The sequence below is a fragment of the Candoia aspera genome, chromosome 1, assembly GCF_035149785.1.
Source record: "Candoia aspera isolate rCanAsp1 chromosome 1, rCanAsp1.hap2, whole genome shotgun sequence".
Taxonomy (NCBI): Eukaryota; Metazoa; Chordata; class Lepidosauria; order Squamata; family Boidae; genus Candoia; species Candoia aspera.
Genome location: NC_086153.1, coordinates 279,038,839 through 279,057,689, shown reverse-complemented (window position 1 = coordinate 279,057,689; position 18,851 = coordinate 279,038,839). Strand labels below are relative to the sequence as shown.

At 39.5% G+C, this 18,851-nt stretch overlaps 1 pseudogene; it reads right to left on the bottom strand.

Annotated features, from left to right (window-relative positions):
• The window catches only part of LOC134507567 (cytosolic phospholipase A2 epsilon-like), a 42,086-nt pseudogene extending 25,197 nt beyond the window's left edge, over positions 1–16,889 (bottom strand).
• Positions 16,890–18,851: the final 1,962 nt, after the last annotated feature.

The window sequence follows — 18,851 nt, the reverse complement described above, 5'->3', positions numbered from 1 at the left end:
TTTACAGTATCTCATACCTGATATTTACAGTATATTGTCCAGTTATATATTTGATAACAATTACCTAATTCAGTATTTTTATGGTGAAACACTATGAATACTCATCAACTGAAGCAAAACAGCATCATTTTTGTCTGTATTTTTCTGCAGATTATGATTTCTCCACATTAGTAATATAGAATCATTCTGAATGCTAAAAAAATAACACCCATTATGACTAGATACTCTGCTGCTCAGCTGTGAAATTCTACTGCAAAGGTCTTCTTAGACAGAGGCACTTCCCACAAATTCCAAATAGTCTTTGAAGGGCAGGACACCATACCTCCCCCGGAAATTACTAAATTTGTTTATACTTGTGAAGATTGGAAGTCACTTTTTATATATTTCTCTTCTTTTTCTTCATTATATTCTTCCTTTTCTTTTTCTTCTTTCTTTTTTTCCTGCACTTTTTATTCTTTCTTTCCATTCTCTTCTCTTTCTCTAAGTTTAGTTTGTATTAGTTTTTACTATTGTAATTAAAATTCTTAGTAAAATAACCATCAACAAAGACAAGAGATGGGCTCTATCATACTTCCAGGGGCCCAGACCCAGGCACAAAACCAAGTTTTTAGGGCCTTGCAAAAGGCCATCAGGTGGAATGATGTCCCACAGGGTGGGCACCGCAGCAGAAAAGGCCATCCTCCTGGGCCCCACCAGCTGACACTCCTTAGCCAAAGGCACCCGAAACATGCCTCTCCTGCCAGACCAGGTGGGACAGGAAGAAACAGTTGGGGAGAGATGGTCCCGTCAGTAACTGTTCCCATTTTTCTAAAACATTAGTTGGTCCATTTGGATAGGACAGCATACGTTATTTCTAATTTTCTTAGGCCACAAAAAGGAGTTTTCTGTCTATTCAGGTTTTATACAGAAGAATAAAAGTCTAGAGACAGTAACGTTTTTATTGGAAACCACCAAAACTTTCAGTAGTCAGCAGTCTACCATGTTAAACAAATAAATAAAAGGGTAGGCTTAGATAAAATTTCAGTTGCAAGTTAGTTGGCCATATACAGTGATTAAATAAATAAATAAAATCTATTTTTTAGAAGACTGGAAATGTCTAGTACCAAAAAAAAAATGATAATAATATTTTGGAAGAAAACTGAATTTCTAGGAATTTGTCCTAATATTTCAAATTGTTTCCTGTGCTGCATCTAGTAAAACCCGGAAGCTCCGTGATCATTTATGGATGCAGTGGAAATAACCTGTACACAATGCTTCACTTCACCTGTGAAGATGTTACAAACACAGAGATATGCCATAGATATCCTGCCATCTCATGTCTGCATCCAAATGTATTAATTTCTGTATTTTTATCAGCTTTTAGAATTAGTTTCAAGATTACTGCTACTCTTTTGTAAACTGTTCAGGTACCTTCTTTAAAGAGCAAGATAAAAATAATATAAAAATAAATAAACCTTGATATACACTGAAAAACCAATTTCATTTTCTTCTATGCCCATTATCAGATAAAATGGATATTGCTAATATTTGGTGTTGGGCCAACCCCACTGTTAAGTAGAGGTAGCTGCCTCAGTTAGCTGATTAGTGTGCTAAGGAAGGATTGCACATTACTTCATTTATTACCCATAATCGTCACTGTCAGGAATGGAGAATGCTCCTGAATGGATTTTCTCAGGTGCCAAAATAACTTAGCTGGCCTTGGATATTCTGCATCTTAAGGAGAAGAAGCATCACGACATCTCTGACAAATCCCACACTTTGGTAATTTTGCTCTGGAAACTAGGGAGTATTAATTGCATTATATGACTGCTTATGAACATCTCTATAAAATGATTAATGTAAAATGAGGATATTATTCATCAGCAGCAATTACTTTAGGTATATGTTTCTAAAGGAAACATAACTTTTGGAAAATTACTCTGCATGGAAGATATTCAAAGGTAATTGTGAATAAAAGTGAAATAACATGGTGCAATGAACAATTAAATATAAACCACATTTCAGAAACTTACGCTCATTGGTACAGTAACCACCCGTTCTGAATATATAATTGCATTTCTCACCTCTTTGTTCAGTTCAAAATGCTTGCAAACTCTTTCTTCAGGCTGAAGATTTGCTATATCAAATAAAACTGTGCAGAGGTCCTCATCACTGAATGGGCTGTCTTCATCATAGACCATTATTTCAAGTATATTCTGAGGAATAGGAGGGGCAGGATTTAAAAAACAAAACATGAAGATGGAGGAGGTATACAGGTAAACTGTTTTGAACACCAACAGCAGCAGCAGCACTGTAATAATGAGGGCAAATCAGACAAGCATTAAAGGTTGAAGGTGTTGAATTTGCAGGATTAACTGCTTTCAGACAGAAAAGTCAAAATTCCCGTCCTGTCTGTTTCACTTACTTTCATTCATAAATATTAAGCATACTTAGTTAAATATTCGTTTTTGTCTCTGCATTATCTTAACATATCTCTATATAAATATTGGGGGCAGAGTTACTTTAGGACTTCATGGTAATATGTGGAGACAAACTCTGATCTGTCTAGGTCTTGCACAGGGATCCACAAATTTGGGATCTGGAGGGCACACTGGGAACATACTGCCTGGGAGAAAAACTTTCCACAAACGGTTGTCATAGTGGATATAAGCCACTAGAAAGCACAAATTTACCATGATGCTTATGATGAGAGCATCCATACACACAAACAATCTTCTTTGGGTTTTTTCTGCTTAGATGGCTCACTTCCAAACACAGCTCTGGGAAGCAGCACCTCACTGTTTTTATTTCCTAAGAAAGGTGGTGGAAGAACTGTTTTGCATCCCAAAGGCATTATTGGAAATCATGATACTAAAAGTTAGCACTTTACTTTGTGGCATAACAGGTTCCCATTTATTATTAGTAGTTTGTTGTTTATTCGTTTAGTCGCTTCCGACTCTTCGTGACTTCATGGACCAGCCCACGCCAGAGCTTCCTGTCGGTCGTCAACACCCCCAGCTCCCCCAGGGACGAGTCCGTCACCTCTAGAATATCATCCATCCATCTTGCCCTTGGTCGGCCCCTCTTCCTTTTGCCTTCCACTCTCCCTAGCATCAGCATCTTCTCCAGGGTGTCCTGTCTTCTCATTATGTGGCCAAAGTATTTCAGTTTTGCCTTTAATATCATTCCCTCAAGTGAGCAGTCTGGCTTGATTTCCTGGAGGATGGACTGGTTGGATCTTCTTGCAGTCCAAGGCACTCTCAGAATTTTCCTCCAACACCACAGTTCAAAAGCATCGATCTTCCTTCTCTCAGCCTTCCTTATGGTCCAGCTCTCGCAGCCATATGTTACTACAGGGAACACCATTGCTTTAACTATGCGGGCCTTTGTTGTCAGTGTGATGTCTCTGCTCTTAACTATTTTATCGAGATTTGTCATTGCTCTTCTTCCAAGGATTAAGCGTCTTCTGATTTCCTGACTGCAGTCAGCATCTGCAGTAATCTTTGCACCTAGGAATACAAAGTCTTTCACTGCTTCTACATTTTCTCCCTCTATTTGCCAGTTATCAATCAGGCTGGTTGCCATAATCTTGGTTTTTTTGAGGTTTAGCTGCAAACCAGCTTTTGCACTTTCTTCTTTCACCTTCATCATAAGGCTCCTCAGTTCCTCTTCACTTTCAGCCATCAAAGTGGTATCATCTGCATATCTGAGATTGTTAATGTTTCTTCCAGAGATTTTAACTCCAGCCTTGGATTCCTCAAGGCCAGCTTGTCGCATGATGTGTTCTGCATAGAAGTTGAATAGGTAGGGTGAGAGTATACAGCCCTGCCATACTCCTTTCCCAATCTTAAACCAGTCTGTTGTTCCGTGGTCTGTTCTTACTGTTGCTACTTGGTCGTTATACAGATTCTTCAGGAGGCATACAAGATGACTTGGTATCCCCATACCACTAAGAACTTGCCACAATTTGTTATGGTCCACACAGTCAAAGGCTTTAGAATAGTCAATAAAACAGAAATAGATGTTTTTCTGAAACTCCCTGGCTTTTTCCATTATCCAGCGGATATTGGCAATTTGGTCCCTAGTTCCTCTGCCTTTTCTAAACCCAGCTTGTACGTCTGGCAATTCTCGCTCCATGAGTTGCTGAAGTCTACCTTGCAGGATCTTGAGCATTACCTTACTGGCATGTGAAATGAGTGCCACTGTTCGATAGTTTGCACATTCTTGAGTGTTTCCCTTTTTTGGTATGGGGATATAAGTTGATTTTTTCCAGTCTGATGGCCATTCTTGTGTTTTCCAAATTTGCTGGCATATAGCATGCATTACCTTGACAGCATCATCTTGCAAGATTTTGAACAGTTCAGCTGGGATGCCGTCGTCTCCTGTTGCCTTGTTATTAGCAATGCTTCTTAAGGCCCACTCAACCTCACTCTTCAGGATGTCTGGCTCTAGCTCACCGACCACACTGTCAAAGCTATCCCCGATATTGTTATCCTTCCTATACAGGTCTTCTGTATATTCTTGCCACCTTTTCTTGATCTCTTCTTCTTCTGTTAGGTCCTTGCCATCTTTGTTTTTGATCATACCCATTTTTGCCTGGAATTTACCTCCAATGTTTCTAATTTTCTGGAAGAGGTCTCTTGTCCTTCCTATTCTATTGTCTTCTTCCACTTCCGCGCATTGCTTGTTTAACAATAATTCCTTATCTCTTCTGGCTAACCTCTGGAATTTTGCATTTAATTGGGCATATCTCCCCCTATCACTGTTGCCTTTTGCTTTCCTTCTTTCTTGGGCTACTTCTATTGTCTCAGCAGACAGCCATTTTGCCTTCTTGGTTTTCTCTTTCTTTGGGATGTATTTTGTTGCCGCCTCCTGAACAATGCTGCCAACTTCTGTCCAGAGTTCTTCCGGGACCCTATCTACTAAGTCCAGTCCCTTAAATCGATTCTTCACCTCCACTGCATATTCCTTAGGAATATTAGTGAGCTCATATCTAGCTGATCTGTGGGTCTTCCCTAATCTCTTTGGTCTGATCCTAAATTGTGCAAGAAGAAGTTCGTGATCTGAACTACAGTCAGCTCCAGGCCTTGTTTTTACCGACTGTACAGATGTCCACCACCTTTGGCTGCAAAGGATGTAATCAATCTGATTTCGGTGTTGTCCATCTGGTGAAGTCCATGTATAAAGCCGTCTCTTAGGTTGTTGGAAGAGAGTGTTTGTTATGCAGAGTGAATTGTCTGGGCAAAATTCTATCAGCCTGTGTCCTGCTTCGTTTTGTTCTCCCAGGCCATACTTACCTGTAATTCGAGGTGTCATTTGACTGCCCACCTTAGCATTCCAGTCTCCTGTGATGAAAATAACATCTCTTTTAGGCGTGTTGTCCAGTAGGTGCTGCAGATCCTCATAGAACTGCTCTACTTCAGCTTCTTCAGCATTTGTGGTTGGGGCGTATATTTGGATCACTGTGATGTTAGATGGCTTGCCCTGAATTCGAATTGAGATCATTCTATCATTTTTTGAGTTGTATCCAAGCACTGCTTTAGCCACTTTACTATTAATTATGAAGGCTACTCCATTTCTTCTGTGGTCCTCTTGTCCGCAGTAGTAGATCTGGTGGTCATTTGATGTGAAGTGGCCCATTCCAGTCCATTTCAGTTCACTGACGCCCAGAATGTCTATCTTTAATCTTGACATCTCACCAATAACCACATCCAATTTGCCCTGGCTCATAGATCTTACATTCCAGGTTCCGATGGTGTGTTGATCCTTAGAACATCGGATTCACCGTTCACCACCAGCACCGTCGGCCGCTAGCCGTCCTTTCAGCTTTGAGCTAGCTGCGTCATCACGTCTGGGGCTAGTTGAGCTCATCCTCTGTTCCTCCCCAGTAGCATTTTGACCATCTTCCGACCTGGGGGTCTCATCTTATTAGTAGTAGTATATACAAAAAGCCAGGTGGACGATGGGAGTCTGGTAGGCACCATGGAAAGTGTCTATAGGATCTACCAACACTAAATGAGGCCAAATTACTTAGAATTTCTATTCACATTGTTACACATTTCTGAGCAATTCTATGAGAATTTCCAGAAATAAAGCTGGTGACCCTGTTAAGGTCCTTGCTGACATATGGATGGAGAAACAGAACACTATTGATTCAATTGGTCCTAAGTGCCCTCTCTGTGAAGGATTGCCCTTATTTTCTGGGAAATTCCACGTTATAAAATAAGCCAGGAGACAAAGAGTATAAGACTTGCCATGAGATTGGCCACAAACTTGTTTGAGAACACAATCATGACTACTATGAGGTAGTAAGGAACTGAGGACATAGACAATATGGTTATAGATTTCAGTCCTAACCATTACTTTCTTCCCCTTATCCATCCTGGCTTATTAGAACTATGGATGGAGGTTACTTGATAGATCTCAAATGTAGTGAATGCATTTGTGTGATAAAGTATAGTTTCCACTCTTAAAGGAGGCAGCTATATGCCCAATCCTGAAAATGCCCTCCTTGGAACCAGAGGATTATCCAACTATCATGAAGTCATAGATGCCCATTTTGGGGCAAGGTCTTAAGAAGATGAAGGGTGTGCAATTTTACATGTTAGTACAAGGCATCAATTACCTTGCCTCTTTATAGTGAGTTCAGGCCTGGTTTGGGGCCAGAATCAGCTTTGCTCATCCTAATGGATGATCTCTTAAGGGAAAGACATAGAAGGAACATGACTTTGTTAATTTGCTTGATCTCTTAGTGGCTCATGATATTGTTAAATACAGGCTTCTCTTGGGCTATATCCAAGAGCTAAGAATTGGGGCTACCATTACATTGGTTCCATTCCTACTTGTAGGAACAATTTCAGGGACTGCATTCAAAAACACATTCAACATGGTTACTAAATTAACCCAGCCTGCATAATATATTAAACGATAAGATAATCATACTGCCTGGGCTCACACACCATGCTAAGCCACAAAAAATTATCCATGTTCTAACACTTTATATATTATGTGAATGAAATTCCCACTCACCCCCAATATAAACACAAAAAGCCATCCTACTGGGAAAGGTAGTTATTAGCTCCTCACCTTAGCCATATTCTGAATCCTGAAGAAGAATGTTTCATTCCAGACTGGATTTCTGCAATTTGAAATAGTTTTTGTCCGTGCGGTGATGAAGGAAGAGGATGGCAATCTCAAACTTACGTAACAATCACTTTGGCTTACTGCAGGTTTCAAAACAACAAAAGTATAATTGTGGAGAGTTGGACTTTGAACTCAGGATGAAGTAATTATATAAACATGTGCTTTCAAGTGCTGATACAATCTCTGTATGTGTCTTGTATATCTCTCACATAACATCTTTACAATGGAATTTCTTGCTGCATCAGCATGTAGCTGTTGGTTTGTAATTTATTTATTTATCAGATTTGTCACCCCCCATCTCCTCCCACCGGAGGGACTCCGGGCGGTTTATGACAATATAATCCAAAAAACAATAAATATACAATAAAATTCCAATATAAAATACACTATAAAACAATTTCACAATTTAATTGATTTAAAGTTCATGCCTTAAGCACAGGCAATAAATTCAAGGATGAGTACTGCTGTGCATTGTTATCACTTTTTGCAATAAAGGTTGCCTTTCAGGGAATGTGTCTGCATTGTTTTTACACTATGCCTGGGTCTGTCTTTGTGGTTATCTCATCTTTTTATTCATTGTAAAGTGAATAAGAGAGCAGTTGGGGGGGCGGGGGGGTCTCCTATTAACATACACCAAAGCTCAAGTTCTCCTTGATCTTCCTCTTGGCTCATCTGGGTGCAAGAGACCAGTGACTCACTGTATCCTGCTAGTTTGGGTTACTGGTGTTTCTTTCTTTTTTTTCATTATAATTTTTATTGGAATATTTTTTAAAAGGAAATAAAAACTAACAAAAACGAATATAAAGTAAAGAAAAGAAAGGAAAAAGGAAAGCAAAGAGAAAGCGAAAAGTACAAAAGAAAGAATGAAAAGAAATAGAAAGAAGTAGCTTCCAATTTTCTTTGTGGCAATTGTAAGTATAAATACAAAATTACCGCTTACTCTATGGTTACAAAAAAAACCCTCTCTTTTTTCTATTATCTAATTTTTCTAATCATCAAAACCATAATCATAAGTTCATTTTTTTCTATTTCACACAAAAAGCCTATAAGGGGTTTCTAGTTAGCAATAAATGTAGATACTGTCTTTTCTTTAATCAAGGAAGTCCATTTACCCATCTCTGCAACTTCTGTCATCTTCACCAGGTTATTGGGGTTCTTTTGTGAGTTTTTCAATACGAATAATAGTAACAGCAACAACAGTTTTTATTTATTTATTATTTATTTATTTATTCAATTTCTATAGCCGCCCATCTCAACAAGAGACAAAACAAGTGTGGTCTAGTGGTTAAGGCACCTGGCTAGAAACTGAGAGACAGGGGTTCTAGTCCCGCCTTAGGCATGAAAGCCAGCTGGGTGATTTTGGGCCAGTCATTCTCTCTCAGCCCAACTCACCTCAGAGGGTTGTTGTTGTGGGGAAAAGAGGAGGTAGAAGGAATATTAGGTACATTCACCGCCTTGAGTTATTTATAAAAATAATAAAGGCTGGATAAAAAAAAACCTCAAAAAAATCTTTAAAAAAGCAGATATAGGTTTCTTCTTATTTTAGTAGAATTGCAGTTACGATTCCAAAACATATGTTAGGTAAAGTGCACTGGAAAATCTACTGGAAATGTAATGCTTTTTACAGCCTTCCTTGATCTGGCAGCTCCCCAGAATTCCTAGCCATCATGGCAGCTGGCTGAGATTTCTGGGAGTTGCAGTCCAAACATATCTGAAAGTTGAAGATAACTAAAGATTTCTGGGAATTGTAGTCTTAACACATCTGGAAAGCACCAAATTAGAAAAGGCTGTTCTACTGACATACCTTTGAAAGCATTTCATTATTTGTAAAGAAAGAAACACCAATAACCCAAACAGTTTTATTTCCCTATTCTATATGAATCCTATAGAATTATATTCTGTTCTTCTGACAAAATGGTATAGCTCATCACAGAATCAAGTTTTTTGGAGTAATGTCACAAGTATAAATTGCATGAAGAAAGAATGTTTGCATTAATCACCTATATTTTGTTCACTGCTGGAATGAAGTAGCCTGGAAGCTACTGTTCAGAAATTATTCTTTGGAATGCTTTATCATTCATATGACACCGGTTTTGCCCACACCCTACCACCTGGGGAGAAATGTTATAATACCGCACACCTTCTTAATTAGTTAGCAGCAGCTGATGGAAGAGACAACCTGATATACAACTGCATACTTTTCAGTCTACTTACCTGTGCTGCAGCAGGATTTAAGCCCCAAAGTAATTTGGAGACATTAGCAGAATACAGGTAGTCTTCACTTAACAATCATTCATTCAGCAATCATTCGAATTACAACGGCACTGAAAACATGGCTTTATGACCTGTGCCCAAAATTATAACTGTTGCAGCACCCCTGCAGTCATGTGATCAAAATTCAGGCGCTTGGCAGCCCACCCATGTTTACAACTGCAGGGGTGCTTCAACTCCCCCCACCCAGCTATCTCCCCCTCTTTTGGAAGCCTTGCAACCTGCCTTGGGGTGGGAAGTTCACCTGTGCAGTGCAAGGCATCCCATCCCACCCGTACAGGCGTGAGGCAGCCAATAGCAAGCTCCACCCTCCCCAGGCTGCTTTCCTTCACCCAGCTGCCTCCTCTCCCAGTTTCCCACACCTACCTTTGCCTTTTTCACTCAGCCGCCACAGGTGAAGCAAAAGCTCCTGGCTGCCTTTGTGAGTCCTTTTCGAGCCCAGCTTCTCCAGCTTTTCTTCCATGTGGCTCCCTTCAGAATGCTATCTTCTCACCTTATGCTATCTTCTCAGCTTACACTATGGTCTCAGCACCGCTGAAAGTGTAAGGTGAGAAGATAGCGTTCTGAAGGGAGCCACATGGAAGAAACAGTCACTGGAGAAACTGGGTCTGAAAAGGACTCACAAAGGCAGCCAGGAGCTTTTGCTTCACCTGCGGCGGTTGAGTGAAAAAGGCAAAGATAGGTGGGACAGGGCAGGACAGGACAGGATGCCTCGCAGGTGGGTTTCCCACCCCCAAGGCAGGTTGCAGGGCTTCCAAAAGGGCAAAGATGGGGGGAGATAGGTGGGGGGTAGGTAGGTAGGCAGGGGGGAGGTGAAGGCAGTGTTCAGGGCTGGGAGAACCCAAGCCCAGAATGGCTTGGGATGGGGTGGGTGCTCAGGCTAACAGTGGGTAAAAAGGGGAATTGCTAGGATTGCCATCGCTAAGCGATGCCATCTCTCTTTACAACCACTTGGCTTAGCGATGGAAATTCCCGGCTCAATTACCGTTGTTAAGTGAAGACTACCTGTAAGAAAAAACAAGCATAGATTGGAATGGGAAGAGTAACCTGAACTGTAAGTTATAAGCATTGGTTTCAGTATGTAAAGAAGCCTCGGTGTGTGAGGTTTTTTTCCCCATGCTTAACATTTTTAAAAAAAATTAGTTGCACAGCTCTTAATGCAGGGATGTTGTCCAACAGCTGACAAAAGCCTTAGATTTTGTTCTCAGCCTCATCCCAAACACACGAGATGGAAAGGGCATCTCCATTTTCATTTGTCTCTGACAACGAAAGAAAATATTAGGTTTTTCAGCAAAGGCAATGATAGCAGCATCACAGAGTTTGAAGCAGTAACTATTGCCAGTGGCTTCCTGTAAATAATATTTCATACAAATGTTGTTACACTTTTTGAAAGCAGTTAATAAAACAGGCACTTTGAAAGCAAGCCATAAGATTTAGAGCAGGCTTCCAGGTATACTAGACTACAACTCCCAGAATGCCAAGTTAGCTTGGCCGTTGACAAGTGTGGCCTAACAGCCCAGGAATTTCCAGTCTAACATAGGTGGAGGATATCAGGTTGAGGAATGCTGATTCAGAGATACTCACGTATATCTGCTTCTCTGAGGTTTCTCAGTCTTATGATATGTACAGACAGCAAATAGAAAAGAGGCACCTGTCCCTAAAAGACAGCACAAGAGAAGCCATAAGCCCTTTAACATTTTCTGGCAAAGCTTGGGACAATTCACTATATAACCAGTCAACCCAAACCAAGAAATTTTTTTAAAAGAGTCATTGTTATACAAGATGGGCAGTGAATAAATATGATAGATAGGTAGATAATCACACAAGTGAAAAGCTGTGTTGCTGAAGGATTGTTGGAGGGGCTACAGAATTAAAGGATCTTTCTATGGTGTGGTGAAATATATACATGTTTACTGATTTAAAAAATCTTGGATTTTTTTTTTTCAGTTGGTGAGTCCACACCAGATACTGCTTTTGTGATTAGGGATTTTAATCACTTTAAGGGATTTGTCATTGTTCCACTGATGGAAGGGACCTCAAAATAGCATCCTTCCTTGATTTATAATATTTTTAAAAGAGCAGACATTCTCATCTAGTAGACTTCAGAGATCTCACTTACCATTTTGGAAATTGGGAAAGAAGAAATGATACACATTAAATTATATTTGCAATGCTACTTTTAGTGCTGATTATAACAAAAATGTGTGTGTATTTTCACTGTGTACACTATATTTGTTTACTGTTATTCTGCTGAAATCAATACAAATATGTAGATTTATCCAGCCTCAAAACTAAATTCAGGAATACAACTATAAAATAAATCAGCATTCATAAAATGTCGGTAGAAGTAAAGTTACAGATTTACATGAACCTTGCCTCTACACCCAACAGAGTTTGCTCATTCTTTGTATACAAAGGTCTTGAGAATTAAGACTTTAAACATCTCCCATCTGAGATCTATTATACTTTCCTCCCAATGAATAGTAAACCTAACACTTGGATCTAATAACAAAATGAACTAGTGTTCTGGGAGAAAGCCAGCCTTATTATTCGATGAAATGATGAAGCAGCTGCTTCAAGCAATAGGAGAGGTGGTAAATTAGAACTAAGCTCCAATCTGCTGCCCTTTAATTTGCTACCAGGACAAACTGGTTGCTACTCTGTGGACCTTGAAAGCATTGCTCTGGGGGTGGGGCCATTGTTTTACAACTACCTCACACCACGTTGCACTGAAATTTCTCACCAAATGATGCCTATAGAGTGCCCAGTACAAGTGATGCCCAGGAAGAAACGTATTGTCACAAGGGCTTCTCCCATCAAGTTCTTGTTGGGCTTTCTCTGTTAGTAAACTTCTCCTGGAAATTCTGACCTAGATCTCCCTCTACCATCTTCAGAAGCAGGGGAGTCAACCCGTATCCTAGGCTAGTGGCCTGTTAGCCTGACTTGAGTGGAACCCCCTTGACAATGCTATTTAACAGATTGATTTGCTACTAAGCAGTGTTGAAGCAATTGTGTTGTGCATTCTCTTGAGTTCCTGCTCTTGTTCTTTGCTCTTGACATGCAACTCACACTGTAAAAACTCTTATTTATTTCTGGCTAAGAATAACAGTAGTGTAGAAGGCATAGAGAATGGCCTTGAAGGACAGGAGGAAGAGCCACTACCAAGGCAGTGATCAGAGAAACAGGGCTTGAGTCCATTCTAAGAAAACATCTCAGACAATCCCCTTCCTAGTTCACACAAAGATATAGTGAGGGAGGGGGGAAGCACATTCAAACTTGCAAGGTTCTGTTACTGTAGGTGTTCCAATAAAAGTAGTTTTAGACCTTTATGGCATTGGTTTCTTGGTCTGCTCTACCTTATAGGGCTGACAGATAGCTCGTTATCTATTAGGAAACGGTGGCCATGAATTGACATCTTAATAAATATTGTAGCTTTGGGGATTCTCTCAAATAGAATGGCATAGTGGCATGGTCTGAAACATTTTTTCACTTTTATAGTTGGCGGACTTTTTATTTTATGCAGTGCTAAATTTTGCGGCAGTCAGCATCTGCATAATTAATATCATATCTGTCAGATTAATTGCCTATTTTGTCCTTGTTTCAACAGCACAAGTATCTGACTAGATTTCACAGCTTGTTGCCAAAAATATGTAAACCTTCCAAAATAATCTATACTCAGTCTTAATTATATATGAAATCCGTAAAAAAATAAGCAATGTGGCATGTTTCCCATCAATTTAAATAGTACCTGATAATTTAAGATTAATTTCCATCTCTTTCCCATTCCATGCAGATTCTACCAACATAACCAGATTACTGTTCTATTTTGCTTTCTATGTCACCTTTCTCCTCTTAATTTATAGTTGACAATTCAAATTTAAATAGAGGATGTTGTTAGTATTTTTTTCAATATATAGCTTTTGTTTCTTAAAAGTAATCCTATGCATCTGATCACAATAGTAATAAAAAAACAACAAAAATATTTTAATTAATAAGAAATACTGATAGATAACAGTAAGATTAAAAATCAGCCTATAGAAATTACAATAAGAAACCAGCACAATCACCCCCTTGCAGCAGCAGCAGCAGCACAGAACTATTTTAATAAATCTATGAACAGTTTTAACAGTGCAAGGCATAGTAGGCTAAAGATTATGGTAGAAAGTTATGTCCAAATACTTTCAAAAGATCCTTACACTCAGCATAATAGGAGCAGTTGGAGACAGGAAAGAGAATTGGATACCCCATATCTCTAATCTGTTGATAATGCCAGAATGGAATATTCTAGTGCCATTTATCAAAACATATAAAAGCACATCGTTTGGGGCAGAATTAAAAATCCATTGTGTTTGTTGAGACTTCTGAGATGGCCTGGAACCTTTTGATGTACTGTATGTATCAGCAATTTCTGGTTCAATGCTGTTTTTAAAGTCCTGTTTCTCTAAAACGGTCATTTGGAGGTCAGCCATAGAGTGTCCTGGGAGGCTAAAATTTATTTTATCTATTTAGATTTTTTATCCCGCCTTTATTATTTTTTATAAATAACTCAAGGTGGGGAACATACCTAAGACTCCTTCCTCCTCCTATTTTCCCCACAAGAACCCTGTGAGGTGAGTTGGGCTGAGAGAGAGAGACTGGCCCAAGGTCATCCAGCCGGCTTTCATGCCTAAGGCAGGACTAGAACTCACAGCCCCCTGGTCTGTAGCCTGGTGCCTTGTTTTGATCCTGATATTTTTAACTCATATTTTGTTAACTGATAAGGTACTTGTAATCTGTTTCACACATAACCTGCATCTGCATAACCATCCTGGCTCCCCCTCCCATTCCCCTTCCCTTCCCCACTCCAATTTAAATCCTACATCAGTGTAGCTGCTCAATGCATCTGCTGAAGTGAACAGTAAAAATTTAGGACTTTTAATAAAATGTGTTAGATGTAAAAAATGCTACCAGACTCCTCCTGATTTTTTTGCCACCACAAACTAACATGGTTCACCTCCTACAATGTCCTAAAGTTGCAACATAGTCTCTCCATTTCTCTCCCTCTATGACAAAATTCTGCCTGACAATTATTTCCTTCAGTTAAACCTGCTATTTTATACTCATTGGAAGTGGCAAGCGCTTGAAGAGTCTTCAGCCTAGACAACCAAAGGCATTTGCCATATCTAAGGCTAGAATGAATCATGTTATTAAAACAATTAAATAAATACCAAGTGCACACTGACTGCCAACAAGAAAACTTTCCTTTTGATCTCTGTTCTTTTACTGTTCTAATAAACAGATAAAGACCCATTACTTTATTATCTTTCTTAATCAGTATACAAAGGCTGATAAGATTACTGCAATTGTTCCTGCCTATCTGTGCTGTCACTGTTGCTCACTTAAGGATGGACATATATTGCAGAAAAAAAATCTGTACTGTATAACAAATACAAGCATTCTAAGTGAAGAATGAATGGAGGGACTGGAGTTTAATATTTTTCCACCCAGTCATTTTTCTTCTTTCAATTCCCCCTCTTCAACTTTTTTTTCCTCCTACAGTGTTTAATTTGGCAAAATATGGAATCTTTTGGTATGGTAGAGGTAAACAGCATGGGGAGAGAAATTTCAGCTCAAATGTTAAGTTTAAACATTTCTAACCTCTGAGTCTCCTTTGCTCAAAATCTCTCCTTCCTACCGAGAACACACTTCCCTAACCCAAGGCCCTCCAATTATGTTGGATTGTAACTGCCAGGATTCTCAACCAGGCTAGCTTCTGAAACAGTGTGCGGGAGGCTGTTCTAGGAAAAACTACACTCTGTTGATGCATAGATATGAATGCCATGTGTCATTTCACCCTAAGCAATCATTCTTCTTCCCCGTTTTCCATTTAATAAAAATATTTTGTATATGATAAAGAATGGAGAATCCCATATAGAGCAAACAGTGTGTATGGGGGGAGAATTAAACTTTCTTAATGTTGCCAGAAAATCTTTTCATAATACCTTCAAGAATTACACTGACCTGCAATGAAGCTTCATCGCTAAGTTGGCTCTCTGTTCTATTATATTCAACGCTTCCTCTGTTTTCTTCATCTGTTGGTGTTTCGACCTAAAGATTTCCCAAATAATGACATAAAAGTTATTTATCACAAAATCAGTGGTTTTCAATCTGTGGTAAGTGTATGGAAGATACTGAAGGAGGGGACAATATTTACCCACTGTCCTTCCTCTTAAGCTTTACACACAGAACATGCACAGAACCTAGTGCATGTGACCCGTACATAAGCTGTGTCCATATACTCAAGAGCCCAATTTTTGGCAAGTTTCCTTGAGTACATAGACTATTTTGACAGGAAACAGCTCTCCAGTCTCAGACAGGAGTTTCCCCAATTCTAATGGAATATGCTAATATTGAAAATGTGACTTTTTATGGGTGAAGTACAGTATGTGTTGTACAGTATCTCTAGTTGCCTGTATGCCTACATGCACATAGGAACATTCAGGGCGCAAAGATTATAAGTGGAGTCAGCAGCAGTGTTCCCCCTTCTTCATGTTCACTGGGAATAATTTTAGAAGGTCTGAAAAGGTCTTTGTGAAAATCTGCGGGAGAAATGTGATATCCAACATGCTTGGTAGTACAAATATCAGGGTTAGAATCACAGATATGGAATTTATGGGAGCAGCATAGTTTGTCATCTCTAACATGATCCACAGTGCATAAAATACTTGCAGATTGTGTTCCATGTAGCTTTTTAAATCACACTAGCCCTGCTAGAAATGGGGGAATGGAGAGAAGGGTTGCATTTCCTCCATTGCTGTCTTCTCCAATCTGCTGCCCTCCAATTGTGTTGTATCACCCTTTCCATCCTCCACAGCCAGCAGGGCCATTGTTGGCTAGAGAGGACCATCTTGAAAAATGGAATGCTAGAAATATGGAACATGAAAGGAATAAGTGAGGAAAGCCTTTTATGTTCATCAACAGAAGCAGGTAACTGGTTGTTCTGGTTATACAAGCCTCCCAGAAATGGAAAATCTCCTTTGGTTAGTGGGAAACTTTTGATCCAGGAGAATTTTCTACTAGTAGAATGGAAGAAGAGCTAATCTTCATCCATTCCTGCCATCTGCTTATCCTCCCCAAAATCCACTCCAAAGAATAGCATACTGGGGCTTCAAAGGGAGGGGAAATGAATGGTGATTATGATGCTATCACCTCCTGCCCTTTTCTCCCAGTGAGATATTTTCAACTTCTCTCTGCACAGAGGCAATTTCAGTGGCAGAATAAAAATGTTAGATCCAACCTGCAGTCTGAGAATTTACTCAGAAATGCAACTCATAAATGCTTATATATTTAAAATTTCTAGAGACAATAGATGTACATTAAGACATACTGGTAAATTTAGAGTTGCATAATTACTTCTTCATTCATCTCTCCTGTTAAAAGTATTGCATTGCATACTACCTGACATTCAGTCCCATATGGAATTTCAATTTCATGGTAGTTTCTTTTCGTTTCTTCATTTTCATACTGATTGATTTCATTTTGGTAGTCCTGGGAAGTAGCCAAAAAAAGAAGCTAAACGGTCTAATAAATAAATAAGTCTTTTCAAATATTTTTAGCTATGTACTATTTTAGATCCAAGAGAAAAGAGACTATTATCTATAGTGATCCTGGTTGGAATGCCTGCCAGATACCATCCATATATGAAAATTGAGGGCTCTGGTATATTTAACTTTTTAAAAAATGTAAGTCAAGAATCTGTGTGCTTCTCACCTTCTTTCTATGAAATCCAGACTAGAGAAGCACACTAATAGTTAAGCTGCTTTTGCCATGCAAAACCCTCATTCCACCACAAATTCACCCAGCAATCACAAAGCAAAACCAAAAAAACCCCACCTTCAGTGCTTGGTCAGGAAAATAAAATGTGCCAGTTGGCATGGAAAATTTTTCTTACCTGAACAGTAAATACTGATGAACCCATATATATCTCTGGCACATACACTTCAGATGTCACAGGTGGTGCTTTAGTAATAGATTCTGATCTTGCCAACCATCCTTATGGCATAACTAAACTCTTTGAACCAGTTTAGGAGGACAAGCAGGTGTATCATACTTGACTCAGTGCTCCACCCCTCTCCAGCTTTGGAAATTAGAGTAAACTACTTCCCATTTTCCACACTGAGGCCTAATAAATCACCAAGGGTTTCAAATGGGGTACAACTCTCTTGTGTGCTTCTTAAAGAATTAGAGAACAAGGGGTGGTCTATAAATGTTGTAAAAACTTTCTCAACTTCTTTTTTTTCCCAACATGGTTGTTCACACTGGATGATTTGAAGCTGCTTCAAGGTTTTAGTTTTTTTTAATGGGAAGTGGCATACAATTATCAGAAATAAATAAAATCAAGAATTAAGAAAACACTAAAGAAATCCAATGTGTTCCCCATTAAAAAATCTGGATCACACAAAAGAATTGCCTCTTCTGATAAAGCTGACAAACCATGAGTGAAATGCTGGGAAAGTGGGAGGAAGCAAGCCACCATGTGTAATGATTGCCTATCCTAACAGACTCAGACTCAGAAGCAGGAGCTTAAGAGTATCTGGTTTATTAAAGAATAGTATGCAAATACAGAGAAAGCTGAGAATGAGCAAAAGCGCACCAAATACAAACTAAAAACCCTCGGTACAAACGTAATCCCTCCCCTTGCCCAACTGTTTCAAATTCTCCAACCCCAGGTGCTGGTAACAAGTTCTGCTGATCTCCTGGGAAGAAAACCTTGGACACAGTAGATAACCCGAACACATTCCATTCCCCTGAAGACAGATAACAAACCCAGCAGAAGGAGGTCACAGCCCCCTCCCAGACAGAACATGCATCAGCAACTTAGCTTGACATGCGAAACATTACGATGTACAATGCACATTGAAACAGTGAACATGACACCACCTGGGATGGCACTTCCTGAAGGGAAGATACTGTATATGGCACTTTGACCCAAATTCCCTATCGTTCCTCACTGCTCAGGCAGGCAGCTTCGCAGCACCCCTGTCCAAGAGCTAGTTGCTGTTGTTGGTGACAACAGCAACAACTCTTTGTCCTCGCTATGAAAAGCAAACCCAGTGAAGGAAGCACTAGGAAGAATATAGGGAATAAGCTATTGGCTATTTTTAGCATTTCCCTGTTAGTCAGCTAACAGGTGCTTTGACCAGCCCTGAGGGGGAAAGTGAAGACACTTATGGAAATGCAGCTGAGAGTTTGGGTGAGAGGGGAAGGCAATGGTTCAAAGCTTTCCTTTTAACTCACTTCAGCTGAGAATAAATCAGTGGTCAGGAGTTCAGAATGTGGATCATCTTATTTTAACAAGGCTTCTGAATTTCTCCTGCAAGTTTGGCATGATTTGGGCACCTACATAAGAACAGAAAATTGACAGCAATACCCTACAGCAGTGTTTCACAGCCTTGGTGGCTTTCAGGTTTGTGGGCTTC